Genomic DNA, 22,527 nt, shown 5'->3' on the forward strand with positions numbered 1-22,527 from the left:
TCAACCAAGAGCAAATACACTTTCTTCTCAGCAGCACATGGATCCTTCTCTAAAATAGACCATATATTATGCCACAAAGCTAATGTTAGCAAATACAAGAAGATAGAGACACTACCTTGTATTCTATCAGATCATAATGGATTGAAGTTAGAAATAAATGAAAGAGCAAAAAACAGAAACTACTCCAACACCTGGAGATTAAACAATATGCTATTATATGCTGAATGGATAACAGAAGATATTAGGAAGGAAATTAAAAAATTCTTAGAGGTAAATGAGAACAAAGAAACATATCAAAATCTCTGGGACACTATGAAAGCAGTACTTAGAGGAAAATTTATTTCATGGAGCGCATTCAATAAAAGAAGTAAAACTCAACAAATAAACGACCTAACACTGCAGCTCAAAGCCCTAGAAAAAGAAGAACAGACCAACACCAAAAGTAGTAGAAGACAGGAAATAGTTAAACTCAGAGCTGAAATCAACGAAATTGAAACAAAAGAAACAATACAAAAAATTGACAAAATAAAGTTGGTTCTTCGAAAAAATAAACAAAATTGATAAACCTTTAGCCACACTAACAAAGAGAAGACAAGAGAAAACCCAAAAGTCCACCAAAAGTAACTAACCAACTCCTCCCATGACCTAGACCTGCTAAGCCCTATAAAACTCAGACCTTGTTGTAGCCAGTCACCATTTTCCCTTCTTGAAAATGTGCCCTCCTGCTTCTTAATAAAAGGATCATTGATCCATTAAAAAAAATATATATAGCATTTATTATTCTCTGCTGAACCAGGTAATGTGATTGGACCCACAGAGATTAAGCTTCAAAATGAAAGAAGATATTCCAAATTTTAAGGCAAACAATCTTCTATTTCTTTCCTTTTCCTTTTAACAAGTCATTTCAAAAATTAACATCTTAAAGCAACAACAATTTATTATTTCTCACAAAGCGTAAGTTGGCTATGTTGCTTTGCTGATCTTGATTGGGCCTCCTCAGGGGCTTGCAGTCAACTTCCTGCTCAGAGATTGCTCTAGGTTGACCTTAAATAGAATGATCCAGCTCAATAGGTATGTCTCATCTTCCAGCAGCTACCTCTCTATGTTCTTAGAGCAGAGGCAGAGTTCTTTAATTCTCAGGAGGTCAAGACTCAGCCGGCACATAGTTGCTTTCCTTGTATTGATGAATTAAGTCCCAAGATCAGTTCAGATTTAAGGGGAAAGAAAATAGACTTTATGGGAGGAGTTACAAAATTGCATTGCAAAAGGGAAGGTGAAAAATTTAGAAAATCAAACTGTTTCTACTATCGAATACCATCATACAGTTGGCCCTCTGTTTGGGTGGGTTCCTTATCTGCAGATTTAATCAACCTTGTATTATATCAAAATGAAAAAAAATTTTTCTCTGAACAGAGTATCTACAGACTTTTGCCATATTCTTTAATGCAGTATAACAACTATCTAAAATACACACTATTATGTATTATAAGTAATGTAGTCTATAGGAGGATATGTATAGGTTATGTGAAAATAACAACACTATTTCATATACAGGACTTGAGCCTACATGGGTTTTGTTATCTGCAATGACTCTGTAATCAATTTTCCACAGATACTGAGAAATAACTGTATAGTAAATGTTCTTGTTTCCACCCTATCCCCAAATTTTATTTTGACATTTCCAAAGATACAGCAAAAATGAAAGTTTCAACCTACCAACCTACTAACTATATTCTATATATTATCATGCTTGTTTTATCACATAACTATTCATGAACCCATCACTATCTATTCATTGTTATATCCTATTTTTGACACATTTTAAATAAACTGTGGATATAAAAAAAAAGTCTCTCCCCTACCCCACCACATCACTAATATCCAAATAATTTTTGTTACATCAAGTCAATTATTTCTCATTCTATACTTTTAAATTAACACTGTACCTTAGTCTCTAATCAGCAGAATTGTTTCTACAGTTCTACATCACCTCAAAATAAACTGAAGTGGTATATCAAATCTACAAAGCTGAAGCCTCTGCCTGACTCATGATGATCCCACTGATGTAAAGACAGCCTATCAAGTAAAGATAATCATTTGCCCTTTTTTAATATGTGAAACTTTTTTATTTTAAAATTTGCATTGGTGCATTAAAATCATACATAATAGTAGCATTCACTATTACATATTGTACAGGTGAACAATAGAACAATATTCCTTGGTTAATTTCATTTCTCAGTACCTCCTTTTTTCCTTCCTCATTTATGCTCTTTTCAATCCTAATTCCAACAATAAAAAATTAAAACAGCACTTGGAGATCTTATTTAAGTAAGAAAAATTAAGTAATAACATAAATTTACATATTTAAAAGGCAACTTCATTCCCTTCAAAAATATCAACTCCATATCATAAGACACATTTTTCAAGTATGACCAACTAATATTAGGAATTGTTTTTATATTTTTTTAAAACACAAGTCTCACAAAATCTCCTACTTTCTAAATAGTCATGTACATTTCAATGAGAATGTTCTTAGCATACTTGGCACAAGGTAAACATAAATTTTCTCAGCATGTTAAAAAGAAAAAAAGAAGAATGTGTATAAGTAACTTCATAGCCTTTGTCTTCAAGACACATCTGATCTGAACAACTAAACATACTATTTGTCATTCTACAATTTATGACACAATAATAATTTATTATATTTTTAGAAAACTAATACTATTAAAGTTTTTATAAGACCAATTCTACTGGATAGTGGCCAACTTGCCTTGGCAACAGTAGAAGACCTGGCAACATATTAAAAATACCAGCACTCTTCAACCTGGTAAAGTTTTTCTCTAAGCAAAGGAAAGGCTATTAAGAAAAAAAATCACTCTTACATGGTCAATTCCGAAGACACTGGAAATAAACCCCCAAGAATATCTTTCCAAGACTAACCTTAAAACTATAAAATTACCATCACCTGAAGAAAAACTTTATGGTGATTTTATTTGTCTGTGTGGCGGGGGGGGCATCTTAATCCTCTACCACATTAGTTGCTAAGTGGAAAATTAGAGATTGCTCACATACCAATCCTAACATGAAGGAACAAAGCAACAGTCAATTAACAAAGCATATTCCACTTTCTTTATAAGATCTACAGTAATTAAAACAGTAAGATGAAAATTTATACCTAAACTCAACAGCCACAAATTTGGTTTTTTCCAAAACTTTTCATTTTTCTTGTAGGATTTTTCTATTGTACTAATTCCACCTATTTAGGAAATCTCAGCATATTACAAATAGAAAATTAAAGTACTGAGTTAAATTAATATAAAATAAAAAGATGATAAAATATGCAATATATGCATTACAAATGACAAGATTTTTTTAAATTTTCAAAGATAGGTTTCCCATGAGAATACAGAAAGACATTTAAAAACAGTGATGCTTGAATGAACTAGAATTCTTAATCAACAGGATACTTTTGGCTATCTGAATTCTCGACAAGAGAATGAAAGGCTAGCTATCTGGGACTAGATTCTCTCTTTTCTCCACTATTACTCACTACCTGTTCAGTCTTGATCCTCAAAAGCTGAGAGGTAACATATTTCCACATTTAATTAACACCTATGGGGAAATGTTAATTATATACTACTTTGGCACTAGTGATGAAGGGTTTACAGCCTACAGAAAGTCCACTTTGTATAACAAAAATTGAGAGTAAGTTTTAGGGTAAGCCTAAACTAGGTTCAAATCCTGATTCCCTCATTTGGACACTTGCGAGAGTGAGAAGTATGACACTGAGAAAGCCATGTTCAGTGTCTTTTTTCAAGAAAGGGATTAATGGACTGGAGATATAGCTCAGCTGGTAGAGCAAGCACAAGGTCCTGGGTTCAATCCCCAGCACTGTTAACTATCTCAAAAGAATGTAATTAGAATTGATGTACTGTGGCTAGCATGAGATAAGCATCCAACAGATGTTACTTCCTCTACCATACTTTCAACTAATGAACATCAAATAATATGTACTGTATATAAAACTGCAAGCTACATACCACAGACCACTTCCCCTCCCCATCATAGCCAAAATGAGATCAACTTTTGTGGGATAACATATAAGCCAAGTTGGTAAAATTATTACCACAAAAATATTCTCAATTTTAAATAACTTCTATGCTAAAGTGCTAAATGCATTTATGAATGTCAAAATTAACCCATTATGTATAAACTATAATGAACTAAAAATAAATTTTAAAAAATATCCTACAATTTCCCAATATAAAATACCTATGCTAGTATAACATCATAACATGGAATATTGTACACACTGAAAAATTCATCACTGGAGCCAATAGCTCTTTCTCCACCTAGGCATATAAGGCCTATGTGCTGACCCTGTTACTTTTCAGCCCCATCTTTAGAGATCACATTCCCAGTAAGCATTTTCATTGACTCAGTGAAATTATTCATAATTTCCATCCCCTTAAGGTGTTTTGCTCAGGCCTCTCTGCTTTACACAAGCATATCCCTCTACCTGGAACCACTAGGTTCTCCTGTTCTTCGTCCCGTGATCTGTCCTCTTGGCAAATTCTTATTTTCTTTATAATTCCATTTTAAAATCCCTTCTTTCCCCCCACCAAAAAAAAAAAAAAAAAAATACCACTATAGACCTCAAAGCCCTGAGAAAACCAGGTGGAGGAAAAAACAATTTACTTCTCCACAGAAGTAAAAGTAACTTCAGACAGGCTAAATACTAGTCAAGTAGTAAGTTTATGGGTAAGTAAGCAGGACATGTAAGAATATTCATCAGAAAGGAAGGAAGTGGCACAACAAAGCAGCTTTGCTACAGTCACTCCACAGGCAGTGAGCGGGAGGACAGTACACATACTTCTGACTATGCTGATGTATAAACAGTCAAAACATTTTGGTTAATGATCAGATTGCATATCCAACAATGATCCCATAAGATTACAATGGAGCTGAAAAATTCCTATCACCTAGGACGTCAAAATATAATCCATCTCTCATGTTTGTGGTAATGCTGGTGTGAGAAAATCTATTGTACTACCAGACATATAAAACCAAGTGTATACAATTATGAATAGTACATAGTACTTGATTTTGAACAACTGTTACTGGTTTATGTATTTACTATACTGTACGTTTCACTGTTAAGAGTATATTCCTTCTACATTTATGGAAAATGCTTACTATAAAATAATATGCCACATTTATGGTAACAGCAACCTCAAACATCTTGTGTTTGCCATGCCTCTTGACTGTGTGGCAAAAAGCCCATGTTGAGTGACTGACCTATGCTATTCAGACTTGTATAAACACACTATAATATCTGCATAATGAAAGCTCCTAATGATACATTTCTCAGAATGTGTCCCTATCATTTACTGAGGCAAAACTGCATATGCTTATCTATCCCAATCTTGATTTACCTAAGGCTTTCTCCACAACTGTACACTGACATCAGCGCTGCTGAAGTCACATAATAAAGCAGTTTTAATCAACGAACCTAAATTAGTGTCAACAGTGATCAACAATTGTACTCTATTTCTAGGTTGAGCTTGATCTCTCACTCTGGCCAATGCTCACTTCAAACTGTATACATTGTAATACATAATGACCTCTTCCTCACCTATCACAACTGCATCTGCACACATTTGTAAACAGTTGACATTAAAGACAGAAACCTGCAAGCAGCAATTTCCTCAACTAACCTACACCTATGTAGCTAAATAACATATCCTTACCTCTCCTTCCAATTTTATAGGAGTTAGACCACTACCACATCAGTCTTAAAAACGTTTTCCTTGACTTCCCTATAATAATATCCTGGTTTTCTTTCAATCTCTCTGACCACTCCTTTTCAGGTTTATTCCCTTGCCCCACTCCCAGATATCCCCCCACAACACACACACACCAGTGTGACCATTAAGAACTTAAGTCCCAAGCATTTTTCATATTATCTGTTTCCTTCATAGGCAAGCTCATTCAGGGACATGACTTCAGTGTTCTGTCTCCCAAATTTCTCTCTCTGATCCTGATCTCTTCACTGAGCTACAGACTCATACTCAACTGTCTGAGTGTTTCAGATGCCTTAACTGTTAATGTTAGACCTGATTCTTCAGGGAAAAAAATCCAAAGTCCAAACCAATCACTGAGAAAGTGTACTGTCTTTGTAGATATGCCCATGAATTAGACTTTTTATGAATACATTTTGAGTTTACTGTGGTTCTCGATGGGCACTGAGAACTGAAACTGTCTATACTGAGTTTACCAGTCTTTAATAACTATCACTATTCAGCTATCTTCAACAAATGACTTTACTATTCCAGGAAAGTCTTGTGAAGTAGATAAGAGTTCCACATAACTTCACTGTTCATTTTAGGAACTTCCAGAAAAACCGATACAAACCAAATTAGAATGTTCAATTTTTCAATAAACAACAGTAAATAATGTTCACTTTCTGGGACTCTGAAAATCTTACCTTAAAACCTCTGCCTTGCTAAGTCTGTCAATCCTAAACTATTACATTGTGAATCTTACCCTAATTCTGAATGTCATGATTTGGATTTGGAAAGTCTCATATGTTCTGAAGTAGGACTTTGGAAAATGACTGGATCATGAGGGCTCTGATTTATCAGTGGATTAATCCACTGATAGCTGAATGGACTCCTGGTAGGTTGTACCTAGTTGAAGGAAATAGGTTAATGGGAGGAAAGTGTTCTCTGAGGGTTTATCTTCTCTCCAGTCCCTCCCCTTCCCCTTCTTCCCAGTTTCCTGGCTGCCATAAGCTGAACAACTTTCCTCTGCCATACACTTCTGTCATGAGGTTCTGTCTCATCTTAGGTCCAAAGCGATGGAGCCAGCAGACCATATTCTGAAACTATGTCAAAATAAACATACACTTCTGTCATGAGGTTCTGTCTCATCTTAGGTCCAAAGCGATGGAGCCAGCAGACCATATTCTGAAACTATGTCAAAATAAACATTCCTCCTTTAAGTTGTTTATATCCGATATTTTGGTCGCAGATGAAAAGTTAACACTAATCCAGTCTTACACTGAAATACTCATCTGAAGCCAGATTCCAAACCCTCAATACCCCAACTTTGTTGTCCCTTTCTACTTCACTATACTTTCCACTACGCCATCCTTTACTCCCTGAAGATGCTACCAACTCTAGAAAGGTGATATTCTCCTTTAGTGGTAGAAGCTGGAAACCCAACAGGTGATTTCTGGTGGTCATTCCATAACCCTACCAGATACCTTACTAAATGTCTATTAAAAATTCAATTCAACAATACCAGACTCATCACAGTGTAGAGGACAATCGAATCCTTTTAAAAAAGGTTATAATAATTCATTCTATAGTAGGCAGCATCCACTGACACTACTGATCCCAGATTCTCAATAAAACTAACTGGCTCACTCATTAAATTTCTAAATACCAAATACAGAGGTTACCAATATCAGACAGATCGAAGTATCAGTGAGGAGTTCTAAGGAAGGTAAGAAATAAATCACTGATAAACTTAATAATCTAAACAAGAATCATGTGATAAACAGAATGTGGAAAACTGAATGTATGAACAATCCACAATTGTTCTACTATTTAACAGTAAAAAGAAACTTTTGTCAAGAGAAAATGTCATGCACAGTGGCATGCCTGTAATCCCTGTGGCTCGGGAAGCTGAGGCAAGGATTGTGAGTTCAAAGTCAGCCTTGGCAACTAGTGAGGACCTAAGCAACTCAGTGAGAACCTGTCTAAACAAAATACAAAATAGGGCTTGGGATGTGGCTAGTGTTGGAGTGCCCAAGTTCAATCCTCAGTACCCACCCCCCCCAAAAAAGAGAAAATTTGTAGACATCTCTTTTACTATGAATCACTTAAAGCACAAAGACCCAGGTATCCTTATGTAAGAGTAATTTTGAAAGAAAAGGTAAAACATTTAAAATACCCCAAAGATTGGGAGGATTAAAGCATCTCAACTTTAAAATTTAAAAGTAAAAAGGAAACCACATGTACTATAAGAAAATATGGATGCATTCCCTTAATACCTTACTGTGATGAAGTCTTTCCTAACTGTATTTCAAAATCTAGAAACATAAAAGGGAAAATTATACAATCATATAAAAGTAAAAAGTTTGCATGGAAACAAAGTTTTGAATTTAAAAAAATCATAAATAATCTTTAAAAAAATGCAATCCACATCATGAACTCCTGAAACCAAGAAGAAAAAGATCAATGACCTATTTAGAAAAAACAAAGGTCACAAGAGTTCAAAGGGATAGACCTTAAAGGCCCCTGGGACATGTGAAAAAATACCCAACATCACTGATAAAGTGAAAAACTCAACAGCCTGAATTATACCAGTTCTCATATATCAAACTGACAAAATTTTGAGTCTGACCATACATTCAGCAGGTAACACTAAGGAAAAAATACTTTCAGGTAATAGTACAAAATGGCAATCTAGCAGTATCTACCACAATGACAGAGGCATTTATCTTATCTTAAATAAGCTTTTATTTTAGAATGTTTTAGATTTACAGAAAAATCGTAAATTGTACCAGAGTTCTATTTCACACATCCAGCTTCTACTATTAAGATATTACAATAGTATGGTACCTTTGTTATAATTAATGAACAAATACTAATGCATTATTATTTATTAATGTTCGTTCTTTGTTTAGATTTCCTTCGTTTTTACCTAAAGCACTATATCTGTTTCCAGGCCCTATCCAGTTTACCTTATTATATTATAATACTCATCTCTTCTTAGGTTACTCTTGGCTGTAACAGTCTCTCTGACTTCCCTATTTTTGATGACCTTGACAGTTTTGAGAAGTACTACTCAAGTATTTTGTAGAAAGTCCCTCAGTTGGGATTTGTTTCATGTTTTTTTCATGATTAGACTGAGGTTAAGGTTTTGGAAGAGGAAGATCACAGAGGTGAAGTGTCATTCTCATCACATCATGTTATCAATATGATTTATAAATGTTAATGCTAAATTTGATCACATGATTGAAGTGGTGTTAGTCAGGTTTCTCCTATGTCAAGTTATTCTTTTCCCAGTTTTCCATACTGTACTACTTGGAAAGAAGTTACATAGTATAACCCACACTTAGAGAATCAGGAGTATACCTCCTTGAGAACTGAATAGCTACGTGAATCATTTGGAATTATTCTGCACCAGAGATTCATCTACTCTTCCCCATTTATTTAGATGACCACTTATTTTTATCAGTATGAACTCATGGATAATATTTTACACTTTGGTTGTAATTCAAAACTACTTTATTTTGTGCAAAAATTTTCCCAGTATTGGTCATTGGGAGTTCTTTCAGTGAGCTGTGTCCTTTGAAGAAAGGCGACTTACTGTTCTTGTTTGGTATTCCCTACATTTTGGCATTACAAGATGCTCTAAGTTTGTCTTTTTTTTATCTTCCCCCCTAGACCTAGAATCAGTCATTTCTCCAGGGAAGCCTGGTTCCTTTTATAGGAAAATGGCATTAGAAACTAAGATCTGAGTACTAGGTAAGCTTAATGCTACTAAATCACTGCTTGTAGGTCCTTTCAAATTAACAGAGCAAGGAAATTCATGACCTAGTGACCCTTGTTCTCAAAATCAAAACCACACATTTACTTGTACAAGTAGAAAAAAAAATACACACACACACACACATATACATAGTTTGTTTCATATTCATTTGGCACTGTAGAGGCAAAATATAGGAAACAACAAAAGTGTTCACATAGGATCAAGTGACTAAATCATGCTACATCCACATAATACTATACAGATCTTTAAAAATAAAAATCTTTGTCTAGTTATGGAAAAAGCTCCAAAATAAAATATACATTTGTTTATATTTGCAAAAAAAAACAGGAAAGACAAATAAGATAATAAAAGTAATGAGAGCAAAAGAGGAAAGAAGACTTTTCTGTATGTACTTTTTTATTGATTTTAAAATATATTTTTATTTTTAAAACTTAGGTTTAATTTTTTTGTATTTTATTTAGAGACAGGGTCTCACTGAGCTGCTCAGCACCTCACTTTTCCTGAAGCTGGCTTTGAACTCAACAATCCTCCTGCCTCAGCCTCCTGAGCCACTGGGATTACAGGTGTGCACCACTGTGCCCAGCATGGTTAACTTTTTAAAAGAACTTAAAATGCCTACCAAAGTGGAAGAATCTGAAGAGTTCAAATACTAAGAAGGGAAAAAAATTCATTTCTGAAGAGTAAACACTATGAGACAAGGTAGCTCTGACTCAAGGAGTATTATGTACCAAAAAGTTATTTGTAAATTTTAGTACAACAGAGGTATTTCAAGTCAAACTCAGTTGTTAATGTACTGAGCTGCACTACAGTTGCTAAAATTAGCCTATTCATAGAACCTGTACCTAACTAACTATTTAAATGGATAGTGTTGTATGACCACATATATTAGCAGGGATGTAAAGTTAAAGGAACTGCAAAGTCCTTTCTAAAGGTATAATTAATATTTGTATTCTTGATTATAAAATGTGCTGACATAATTAAATATAACGGTTTATCATTTCTACATTTTGTAAATCACCTATTTATATTTCTGATTTCCCCCAACAAATTCTAACATATACAATTTCTAACATATACAAACATTTCCTTATTGGGAGATAAAAATGACAAGGGTTCTGCAAATTAAAAACATTTTTCCAAGAGCTCCTAAGAGACATTAAGACAATTTTCCTCTCTCTGAGTTGAACCAAATTAGAAAAAAAGGGGGTGGGGGGTAGGGAGTGTGCTCTTCTTAGCATTCTCAACATGGGGAAGCAACCCTTAAGGCTACTTCTGAAATGTAAATATATCACAAAAGGCCATCCATTCAAATTTCAGGAATAGCTCATTTGCAATTATGCACAAAACTTTCCCAAACCGTTCATTATAGAAAAATGATATTCTGCCTAAAAAATATTCAATATGTAGCTCAATTCTTTAGATTAATAAAATCCAAACTCCTTAATTGGGATATCTCCTTTTTCAACCTCATCTCCTGCCACTACCTACACAACCTTTATTTCTTTACACGTACCACATCGAACTATTCATTAGGCAGATGGAGAATAACAAACGATATATTAAAAGAAACGTAAAATCTTTTTTCATATCCCCTTTTTACAGTTTTTTCATCCTAGGAAGTGCTTGTCTACTCACAAAGCTTTAGCATTACCTCCTCTAAGAAATGCACCTATTATCTTAGGCAAAATGCCATTTCCTCCTTTCTTCATAACCACAAGTTCATCTTTAATGGGTAACACAAACTGATAAAAATCTCTGATAAGCTACCTAATCTTTTACTGAGATGCTCTAACTGGTACAATCTGAACAATGGTTAAGAGCAAATCTATTCCAACTCTTGATGCAACTCCTACAGATATGCTGACATATCTAAGGTTCAAGTTTTATAGTACAGAGGTAGTATTGAAGATAAAATATCAAACAGCTGAAAGAGCCAACTGCAATTTTCCTTCCATAACTTTATCATTTTAAGTCTACGTTTTTTTGCACGCCACTTATAAAAGTAGAATAAACACATAAATAAGGATTTCAAAACTACTGGTGGAAAAAACTGAGTGTATTGCCATATCAGATAATAATACATATTATAAGGCACAAATAATTTTAAAAAAACCTGAACATAGTATGTAAAGACAAATCAACAAAATTATGATTTTTAATAAAATTTTACATAACTATTTGATATAAAACAAAGAAAACACCATTCAATAATTTTTTTGAAAAGAAGTGTAAGGATCCAAAGAATGGTAACATTCTCCTTAGCAATTTGGAAGGAAAATACAACGGTGGTAGAACCAAAGAAATTCAAATACAAGTTATGACATCTTTCTACAAACCAATTATCAAAACCAAGAATTTTAAATACATGTATACTAAAAATACATGTGGTGTATTACTAGTGATATCAGGACAGCAGGCAATCCCAGAAAAAGGTTCACAGACTTTGAATTGAAAATGGCACTTCTGGGTGTCTACCCTAAGGAAATGTCAAAGTGGAGAGACAGGGAGAAAGGTGTCACATACTAAAATTGTCATAGAACAATTTAAAATAGCAAAATATGAAAATAATAATTTATATCAAATGCTATGCAACAAACTTTTGATGGACAAAAAAAAAAAACTAAAATGATAGCCAAAAGATTTGGTACTTTTAAAAAATTCTTATATTAAATCATAAAAAGCATCTTAAACAAGGAAATATTTAACGATAATAACTGCATTGAGGAATTCAGATTCGCTAATTTCCACATTGCTATATATTTTTAAAATAACTTTCAAAACATAACAGAGGCAGACAGAAAACAGTTTAAGTACTGATAAGAAACTAAAAGACTATGACAAAACCATCCACTAAAAGGATAAAAATGAATAAAATAAATGGAACAGAAGACTTATATATAAGTTCCCGACCGAAAAAAATACCTCATAAAATTAGAAAGTTCAAAGTAAAATTAAAAAGGGAGGAAAAAACAGATGGTAATGTGGAATGAAGGAAAGTTTAAATTGCTTTGCCTTTACTTTAAATTTAATTTATGTGAATGGATCCTTCCTTAACACTGCACTAAATCCTAAGAACAGTTTTTCTAAAACTCTAGAACCCATTAAGAATTGCACATAGCATTAAGAAACCCAAACCCAGAGACTGATTCAGTTGTTCTGTGACAGAGCTTGAAATTACACAGACAGACACACACACCCCCACACACACACCCTTTTAACTTTTGTTATTGTTGTTTTTAATCACAATTTTGAAGTTCAGGGTAGCGCCACTCACTGACTTAGAAGAGCAAAAGATCATAAATGATAATATAAGATAATGAATAGTAAACATCCAGGCAGGTTTTTAGACAAAGAATAAAATGCAACATCAGTTTATTCTTTTGATAGGTAAGTTTTATGACCAGTTATTTTGCTCCGATTTTTAAAAACCTGAGAGATATACATTAGAGTCATTAACAGAATGAATATTCTCTAGACTTTTGAGATGTCAAACAATGGTAGACTCACAGACCTAAAGAAGGGAAACAGAACATGGGCAAATGGTTAAGAGAAAAATTTCGTTAGCCCTAAGAAAAAGCTTATCAATGTACTTATTTAAAGAGTAAGGCCTCTTTATCCCTAATGGCTTATAGTTAAGAAAACAAGAATGAGGGAGTCAGGGGTATAGCTCAGTGAAAGCATACTTTTCTAGAATACATAAAGCCCTGGGTTAAATCCCCAGCACCGCCAAAAATAAAGAAAGAAAAGACAATGAAATTCTAGATTATTTTGTCCCCACCCCCACCTTTTCCCCCAATATACATGAAGGATTACCATATATCTATTAGTAATACCAGTTCACTACAGGAGTGATTTCTCAAATTGGGTGTGAATGAAGAGGCCTATTTGAAAATCCAGGAGGTATGAATAGTTTAAAAAGTCAAAAGCGATGATTCTAATTAACAGTCCTTGTGAATCACTGATTTAAACATTCGTCAACCTAAACTACCATTACCAATATTTTTTCCTCATTATATGAAGAATAACAAAAATAACTGCTGTGAGTGCTCACTAGGTGCAATACACTTTGCAAATTGCTTTACATGCATTATTTCAAATTCCCAGAACACTATCAAATAGGTTCTCGGTTCTTTCCCAGTCTGACCCTTAAAGAGTTTAAGTAACTAACTCATAATCCCATGGTCATGTTATTGCCGAAGCAGTCTTTATGATATAAACAATGAAGACATATGACCAATTGTAGACTTTATTAAATAGGAACTTGAGTTGTAGATTTTTACCAAAAAAAAAAAAAAGATACCTAACATAAATGTTTCAATCATTTTATAGCTTCCTGGGGGGTGAAGGTGGAAATCAGAGGGAAAAGGAAGTTTAAATAATAATAATATATATCGAAAAGGGGGGGTCAGCAAAAATTATTACAAAATACACAAAAATTATTACAAAATACAATGCTGATTCCACTCTTTCTGAAAAGATAAATGTAGGTACGTAAATCATGATTTCAAAAATTTAACTATTATAAAAACAATACATGTATTTTGACCATATAATAAGTTGAAGAATTTGAAAAAGCACCAAATCTCATAAACCATGAAAATTCATTTTTAAAAGTCACATTTCAAATGTGTTGTTATAGTTTATATATTAGGTATCACCTAAAAACTCATGCGTGAGACAAAGCATGAAAGTTTAGAGGCAAAATAATTGGGTTGGGACAGTCTTAACCCACATTAACCTGCTGATAGGGGTTAACTAGGTAGTAACTACTAGGCAGTAAGGATATAGCTGAACAAGGTCACTGGGGACAGGCCTTTGGGGTACATATGCTGTTCTTGGTTTGCAGACATCTCTCTCTGCTTCTTGGTATGATGTTCTGAGCTACTTTGCCACACACTTCCACCATGATGTTCTGCCTCACCTCCAACTCAGAAGAAAGGAGTCAGCCATATAGGGTCTGAGACCTCTGAAACTGTGATCCCCCAAGTAAATTTTTCCTCCTCTAATTATTCTTGTCAGGTCTTTTGGTCAAAACAATGAAAAAGCTAACAAAAACACTCTTACCAAGTCATAATCTCTGATTTCTAAAATAAGTCTATTAACATATCTACTAAGGCAAAGGTAAAATTTAAAACTCAATTTTTAATAAGTCTCATTTTAAATGTAAACCATAAATAGTTTTGAATTAAGTACAGTTTGTCTATTGGAAAACAATGTTCTAGTAAACTTTATACATAAACCATCAGAGTAGTAGAAATAACATTAAATGTACCATTCAATCCTTTGAGTACAATTCTGTACTTTATTAAGTGTATTTAAGTCTTGTACTGCGAAAACACCTGAATTTTATTAAAGATAAAATTTTCTCATTTAAACCAAATTTTACTACTGATATTGACCAATGGTTAACCTACAAACAAGCATTTTCTTTACATATAATAGATACTGGAATGCTATATTTCAATCTATTTAAAAGACAATAATCTTTGAGGCCTACATCCCTTTCCTATTTTCACTTAACAAGTTAGTACAGATCATACGTAATTAACAAGTCTCAATAATGCCAAATTACTGCCCAAACTGGCCTAAATTTAAACTGTTTCTAGATTACTCTCACTCAACTATCACTAACATTGTATAGCTCACCTTTGTTGGCTTTCAATTTTCTACTATATCAAATTTACGTTTGAGTCAGGCACAGTGGTGCACCCATACAATCCCAGCAGCCGTGGAGGCTGAGGCAGGAGGACTATGAGTTCAAAGCCAGCCTTAGCAACTTAGCGAAATCCTTTCTCTAAATAAAATATAAAAAAGGGATGGGGATGTGGCTCAGGGTTAAGTGCCCCTGGGTTTAATCCCTGGTACTAAAAATAAATATTTACTTATGACTGCTTCTAGGCTATGACTACTCTGACCCTAATGTACTAATTCAATGTTGTTTCTCCTAATCCCAGTATTAAACAATATGTAATATGGGGAGACTGCAGGAAAAACCATAGTCCCTCTGGAGCACAATGTCAGCCAAAAGAGGGAGAATCCTGTAAAGGACATTTGGACTCAAAAATGAGAATTTCTCTCCAAGGAAATGTCACAGCATTGTAATATCAACATATCTCTCCATCTCTGAATGGTAGGAGGTAGGTACAGTACACATTTCCATTCTCCTCTGATCCTTTTCTTTAGTAATACATATTAACTTAAGAAGGATGTCTCAATTTGGAATAATAAGAGCTTCGATGTTGTTAAAATTGGTAATTTCTCACAAGTTTATTAACTTTTATCAACTTTTATATTATTAAACATTAACACATACTAAAAACAATAAAAGTCCATCAGTTGAAAATATAGATGGACTAAATATATGACATGGAAAAGATAAAGTTAATAACTAACCTAGAATATAGTGAAAAAATAATTATCTTTGGATCATTTTCCTATATTTTACAAACATACAAACAAAATTTAGAAAATTCTTGAAAGTATTTACACTACCTATAAAAAGAAACAATGTTATTAAAATGTAGGCAAAACATTTTTATTAAATTAATGTTTATGGCAACAAAAGAAAGCAAGTTTCTTTTCACTCTTTTTCACTTTAATGAACCATCTTCAGGAAATAATATTTTCTGTTCTTTAAATGTGCTCAAGAGATAAGATATACATTAACAATACTAATTTGCTATTTTTATGTCACAAGGATCAGTTTTCAATATAAAAAGTGATGACGAAAAATGAATAATCTGGTCTCATTTCAATTTAATGTACACAGTCACATACGAATACAAATGTAAGTTCAAAATAAGAATAAGCAATACCAATACTAAAAGCCAACAGGTGCTCATGTGTATATATATAAAATTTATCTGCCTTTCCTTAAAGAATTTATCTTTCCTTAAGGAAAAATTGTTACCACTAGTGGAGCAACCTATGTAGCATATGTATCTGGATTGCCTTTCCTTTGGTGGCACATACTCAAATACTAAAAGCTAACTTAAACACATATAAAATTAAAAAAAAAAAAAGTAAAACATATAAGTAAAATATAGGGCTGAGGTTCTTCTGGCTCAGTGGTAGAGCACTTGTCTAGCATGTGTGAGGCACCGGGTTCAATTCTCAGCACCACATATAAATAAATGAATAAAATAAGGTCCATCAACATCTAAAAAAATTTTTTTAAATCAAAATATAAACAAAATCAAAGTAAAAATACTTAAGTCACAATGCCAAGTATTTTTTTGTTTCTAACATTCATATTCATTTTATGCATAAAGAACTGATAAATTCATGACTTTAATTAAGTACACAAATATTTTAAATATCTTTTTTAGCACCTGATTTGGATTCACTAAGTAATAAACATGTTCCATGCTATACATTTTATATGGCTCCATTTTTTAAGTAGTAAAACTACTTAAGTTTAAATCTAATTTTGAGTGGATTTTCCAATTTACCACAGTTAATAAAGAACAAACATTAACACTCAACCAATTTTTCAGCATTCCATCCCATTCCATACCACTGAAGCGTAGTGGTCTGAATGCTAAAATGGGATCTCAGGATCACTACAGTGGTAGGACCCTGGAGACAATTATTTAACCTTAGGTCTTTTATTTCATCATCTGAAAACAGGTATAAAACCTATATGATGGACTTTTTGTGAATAATTAACACAACAATATAGTACCTAGCAGAGGATATCATTAATGTTAATTTCTTTCACAGAGTTCATGTTATGCACTGAATGTTCAAGTGACCCCCAAATTTCTATGTTGAGGTTCTAATCTCCCAGGGTGATAGTTATGGGTATGAGCCTCTGGGAAGTAATTAGGTTTAGATTAGGTCCTGCAGGTGGGCACTCATAACAAGATTTGAGCCATTATAGGAGGAAGAGAAAAACAGCTCTCCCTCTCTCTCTCATTCCTCCCCTCCACTTGCAGGCACCAGAGGAAAAGTTCAGGAGACCACACATTGGGAAGGTAGTGCTCTACAAAGCAGAAAGTAGGCCCTCACTAGAATTCTAAGCTGGCACCCTCATATCAAACTTCTGAACTCCAGATCTGTGAGAAAATATGTTTGTTTTTTAAGTCACCCACTGTATGGCATCCTGTTATGGCAGCTTGAGTAGACTAAGTTAGATTATATTTTAAAATATATTTTTAAAAGGAGACTTTGGAAAGCAAGTTAATTTTCATGTCATCCCAATATGCCATGGATTTACAAGTCTACTTCCTCAAATACAGTACCCACTACCCTAAGTTACTGCAGAATACAATAACAACATTATTACTGGTAGATGTCTATTGATTTTCCAAGTTGGCCAACAGGGAGAGAAAATAGGGTAGGAACAGAAACTATACTCAATACATTTTTCTGGCCCTTGGCAATTCTTTTCAGGTCAATATTTCGCAGACATCAAAAGTAAACACCAACGAACTATACTGTGAGCAAAATAATGACAAAGGATCCACCAATGACAATAAGAATTCTTAAAAGTTAGTCTAATCCCATTTTCTCTCCACTAGTTCAAAGAAAATGGCAACATTACAGAGTGAACACTAGTGAACTGTACAAGTTTTCTGGTATAGAGTTTTTTACTTCACAAATGCTATGTAAAGCACGTTTTAAATACCATAAACTTGTTGCTTATCTTCAGCGTTTAAAATGCAAAATGCCATGGTCTTTATAACATGTATTCTAAATAACTATTTCCTATTTAAAAGATCAAGCTGAAATTACTTAAAAGTCAAAAGAACCTAAAATTATTTTTCCTTTCCATGTAGAAAAGGAGTGAGAATTTATAAAATATTTTTCAAAAAACCCTAGAGAATATTTTTATAAGTTGGATTTAACATTTAATAGCTTTTTCCCCAATGAAGCAACAAATTCATTAAGTAATTATCACCCTGGAAGTATAAAAGCTATGTAGAAGAATGCCAGGACATGATGCTATAATTTTATAAAGACAAGGAAAATAGCAATAAATGTTTAAAATGTAACATAAATATTCAGCATTAATAGACAATAACAAAGAAAATGGGCAAAAACTAGTGTTCACAGGTACTTTAATATTAAGGGACATCATTATGTTCACTTTTGAATCACTTCCTCAGTTGCTATTATAGCTTCTACTGTTCACAATAAAATATTTGCACTGCTTTTCAGTTAGTACTACTTCATCAATGAAGAGAATGAAGGAAAATATTATTACTAAAAATAGGCGAAAAAAACAAGCCTTGACAGAGCAAATCAAATAAAAAACATTTTATGTCAGCTCTTGCCACCAAAACTATAGGACTAAATCAGTATCTGAAAATTAAATGTATCAACAGACATACATAAAAATCTGCTTAGTCAACACAGCTATCCTGTGCTTCAGAGTAAAAAGAAATTATATTTTCTGTATTTTATGAAACTAATGACTTATTAGAAAAAGATTAGGTATACAGAGGTATCACAAACATTGAATCAATTATTCTAGTTTCATCTTTCCTTACTAAGCATCTCTTTCTTTTGTCCTTCTGGTAAACAACATGAGAGTCTACACTATTTTAAATATCTACCACTGAAAGTTACTTTGTTGGGCCTGAACCAAGGGTGAGAGTAAATTACACACCTTACAAAAGCTTATTTTAGTCATAGGCAAATTAAGACATTAACAAGGCTTTAATTTTACATTTACTCTTTTTCTAATTATAAAAGTAACGTGAAAATTTGTAAAAATACAGAGAAAAAAATTAATGGCCAATAAACTCTACCACGCAGAAACCTTTCTTGTCTTTTTGGTATATTTCCTTCCAGTGATGTAAATTTTGATTCTCTAACCAAGCACTAATAAACATCAAGTAAAAAAAGAAAGAAAAAAATTAGTGGATCCTTAGTATGGCCTTTTGATGTGTTGTTAAAAAAAAAATCATTCATGATTATGAATATGAGTAGTTAATTTCACAAACATCTCTAACATAGATAGGCCAGAGTGGGATAGTGAGTCCCATAATTCAGAGACAGGTCCCTGAACTGAAATCTCTTAATTTTTATAGTGTCAATACTTCCCTGGCAGCAAGCAACAAGATCTGACTCTTCTCACAGTGGTATCAATGTCAATGTTCCTACATTAAACAGGCTTTACTTTGATAACCTTTCCATTCATGTGTCAATAATTTTAATAATTTTAATTTTTAAATTTAATAATTTTAAAGCCAAATAATTTCAAATTCAAAGACTAATTTTTGAAGCACAGCATTCAAACTGTTAGTGCTTCTGGCCTTTAAGATGGTTTGCCAGATAAAAGGATAACACCCTTTACATTCCTAAATTCTCATAACGTTAAAAAAAAAATAGTATATATCTTAAATATAGTCAGATTTCTTCTTTTGTTCCAACCCATTGTTGATGCAAGTATGCAGATGCTAGAATTACAAAGACTGAAATGACTTCATTAACAAAGCAACATCCCAACGTTAAGTCAACTCCTCAGATTCAAAACAAAACCAATGATATTACCACTAGCAATTATTTTTTCTGAAAATTTAGTTTTCAGCCTTATTTTTAGCTTCAAGGAAGATTTTTAGATCAACTCAGGGGATCAGAAGTCATAAAATCCCATTCATTTTCTTCTGTCAAATGTGTTAACAAAGTCGGTCTAAAACACAGTAACTGGGATTTGTTACTCTGATCATTTTGCACCAACCCTTTTTTAAAGAAATCCTTCAACAAAGACTCTCCCCCCACCCCCACCCCCAAAAAAAATAAAGTTTGGAGAGAGAATTATCCATCTTTAAGTCAAGCATTTCCTGATAAGTGACCGAAGGTCCGGCTGACTACACTTTGCTGAGCCTAGAAATAGCCAAGGCTCAAAACAAAATCTGCTACTTCTGCCTAGAAAATTAAGACACAGGCTAAGAGGCGATGAAAACATAACCCACGACGTGTCTTCGGTGGACATATTAACATAGAAGAGAGGCGCCACGTATTTCAACTAAATGTTTTTGCCATTTTTACAGAAGAAAAGCTAATTGTTAATGGCCATGTGACACTCTAGGTCCCAGAAAGGAAAGGGTGGGAGGAAGAGAGGAGTTCAAGGCAGTTCAGGGTCAGAACAAGCTCAGGCATCCTGTCATTAGCAAACGTTCCCCAAGCTGAAGGCAAAATACTGCTTACCCAAAAAAGGACTGGGTGAAAAGTGGGGGGGAGGAGAGAGGGAAACCACAGAAGAGTCAATGTGGCAGTGTGGGGGTGACGGGAGGGAGTGAACCTGGAGCTATCCAGCTGAGTTGGGGAGCAAAAGAATCCGGCACAAAAACGCCGACGAAAACGACTGCGACCCAACACTTCGCACCCCTCCACTGGTTCTTTGGGTTTCCCACATTCCCTCCACCTCCGCTCTTGACCAACACTCAGGGGTGTGACCCGCCAGCAGGAGGCTGCCCTGATCTTTGTCTCGGCCCGCTCCCCACGCGAGGGCTCCTCCTCCTCCTCCGCGCTCCCACCCGCGCACAGCCTCCGCGTCTCCAAGGAGCTGGAAGCGTCGCGGCCACCGCCTCCTCGCCCACCTCCTGCGGACCCGCGCCCCTTCCTTCCCCGCCCGGGGGCGGCGGAGCAGCGCCGCCCGCGCCTCCAGCCCCACCCCCGCCGAGGGGACCTTTGTGTCTCAGGGGACTTTCCGCCTCTTCCCCTCCTCCGCCTCGCAGGGAGACCGGCCTCCCCTGGAGACCAAAGCCGCAGCCAGCAACGGAGAGGGCGGCCAGAGGCGCCTCCCGGGAAGGAGCGGGACAGACACCCACCCACACCCTACCCCACCCCGGAAATGCCCGGGCGACCCGAGGTCCGCGCCCGACCCGACGGGTGACAGGCACGCGCGAGCCCCCCGCGCCGCGCCGCCGCCCTCAACTTCCCGGCCGGGCCTGAGCCCCCGGCGCCCCCGCCCGCCCCTCCTTCCCACGCACCCTCTCGGCCCCCGGGCAGCAGGGACAGCACCGCCAACTCACCAGCAAGTGCGGGACCGCGTCCCGAGGCGAGGCGCGAAGGGAAAGCGGCTCCGCCGACGTCCGCGGCGACCGGATGCAGGTCCGGGTCCCAGCGGTCGGCAGCCCCGAGGCGCCTCCGCGGTGCAGGCCTCCGCCGCCGCCTTCCGGCTCTGGCAGAGGGCGCGGAGCTCCGGGAGGGCCCGCGGGTGCCTCACGCGTCGCCAAGCCCCCCGGTCAACATGGCTCCCCGGCCGCCGAGCCGCGCGGCCGGCCCACTAATCCCTGCCGAGAAGCCGCGGCGAGAGCCGAACGGGCGGGAGGCGCGACGCCTGGCTGAGGCTGCCCGGCCGGGCGCGGGCTCCTTCTTCTCCTCGGCTATGGGGCTGGACGGCGGGGAGGTGAAGAGAACGCGGGCGGCCGCTTTCGCTCGCTGCGTGTGCGTCGCTTTCTCCCTCGGCGGCTGCGGATTGACGCCTCCGCCTGTTCCCTGGAGGAGAGCGAGCGAGCGAGCGAGAAAAAAGACTTTTATTGAAACGATCCAACCAGCGGCGGCGGCGGAGAAAGGCGGCCGGCCGCGGGAGCTTCCCCCACCCCCGCCTGGGCTGCACGCCGGGGGCAGCGCGACCCCTGCCGGCGGCGGCGGCGGCGGGGGCGGGGCGGCGAGGCGGGGGCGGGGCCTGCGGGGCGGGGTACCCCAGAATCCCGCGCCCCGGGCCGGGGGGCCTGGCTTTCCACCCCCGCCTCGCTCCTGGAACCGCCTGGGGCGCGAGGAGACCCCTCGCGGGCGAGAAAGCCAGGCGGTGACCCCCACAGGGACTGCGGAAGAAATTCTCCGAGTATTTCAGCCTCTTCATCTCTCCGCCGTCCCCAAACAAAACCAAAACACTTGCTTCAGTTATCCAAGTAACTACTGTGCAAAGGATCAGTGCCACCGTTCTCCACTGGCCTTCTAGAGTTGATGTCACGGGACCCACACTGAAGCCTGTTGACCGCTGCAACT

General features: G+C 36.4%; 1 protein-coding gene across 3 annotated transcripts in view; it reads right to left on the minus strand.

Annotated features, from left to right (window-relative positions):
* The window catches only part of CDK17 (cyclin dependent kinase 17), a 105,434-nt gene extending 83,547 nt beyond the window's left edge, over positions 1 to 21,887 (minus strand). For 2 of the 3 annotated variants that reach the window (XM_079142870.1, XM_079142871.1), the window contains exon 1: positions 21,549 to 21,887. The gene's annotated coding sequence lies outside the window, so the exon portion shown is untranslated. The remainder of the gene's footprint in view (positions 1 to 21,548) is intronic. The other variant, XM_079142872.1, reaches the window with a different exon arrangement.
* Between the last annotated feature and the right edge of the window lie 640 nt (positions 21,888 to 22,527).

The sequence above is a fragment of the Sciurus vulgaris genome (genome assembly GCF_902686455.1).
Source record: "Sciurus vulgaris genome assembly, chromosome: 5".
NCBI lineage: Eukaryota > Metazoa > Chordata > Mammalia > Rodentia > Sciuridae > Sciurus > Sciurus vulgaris.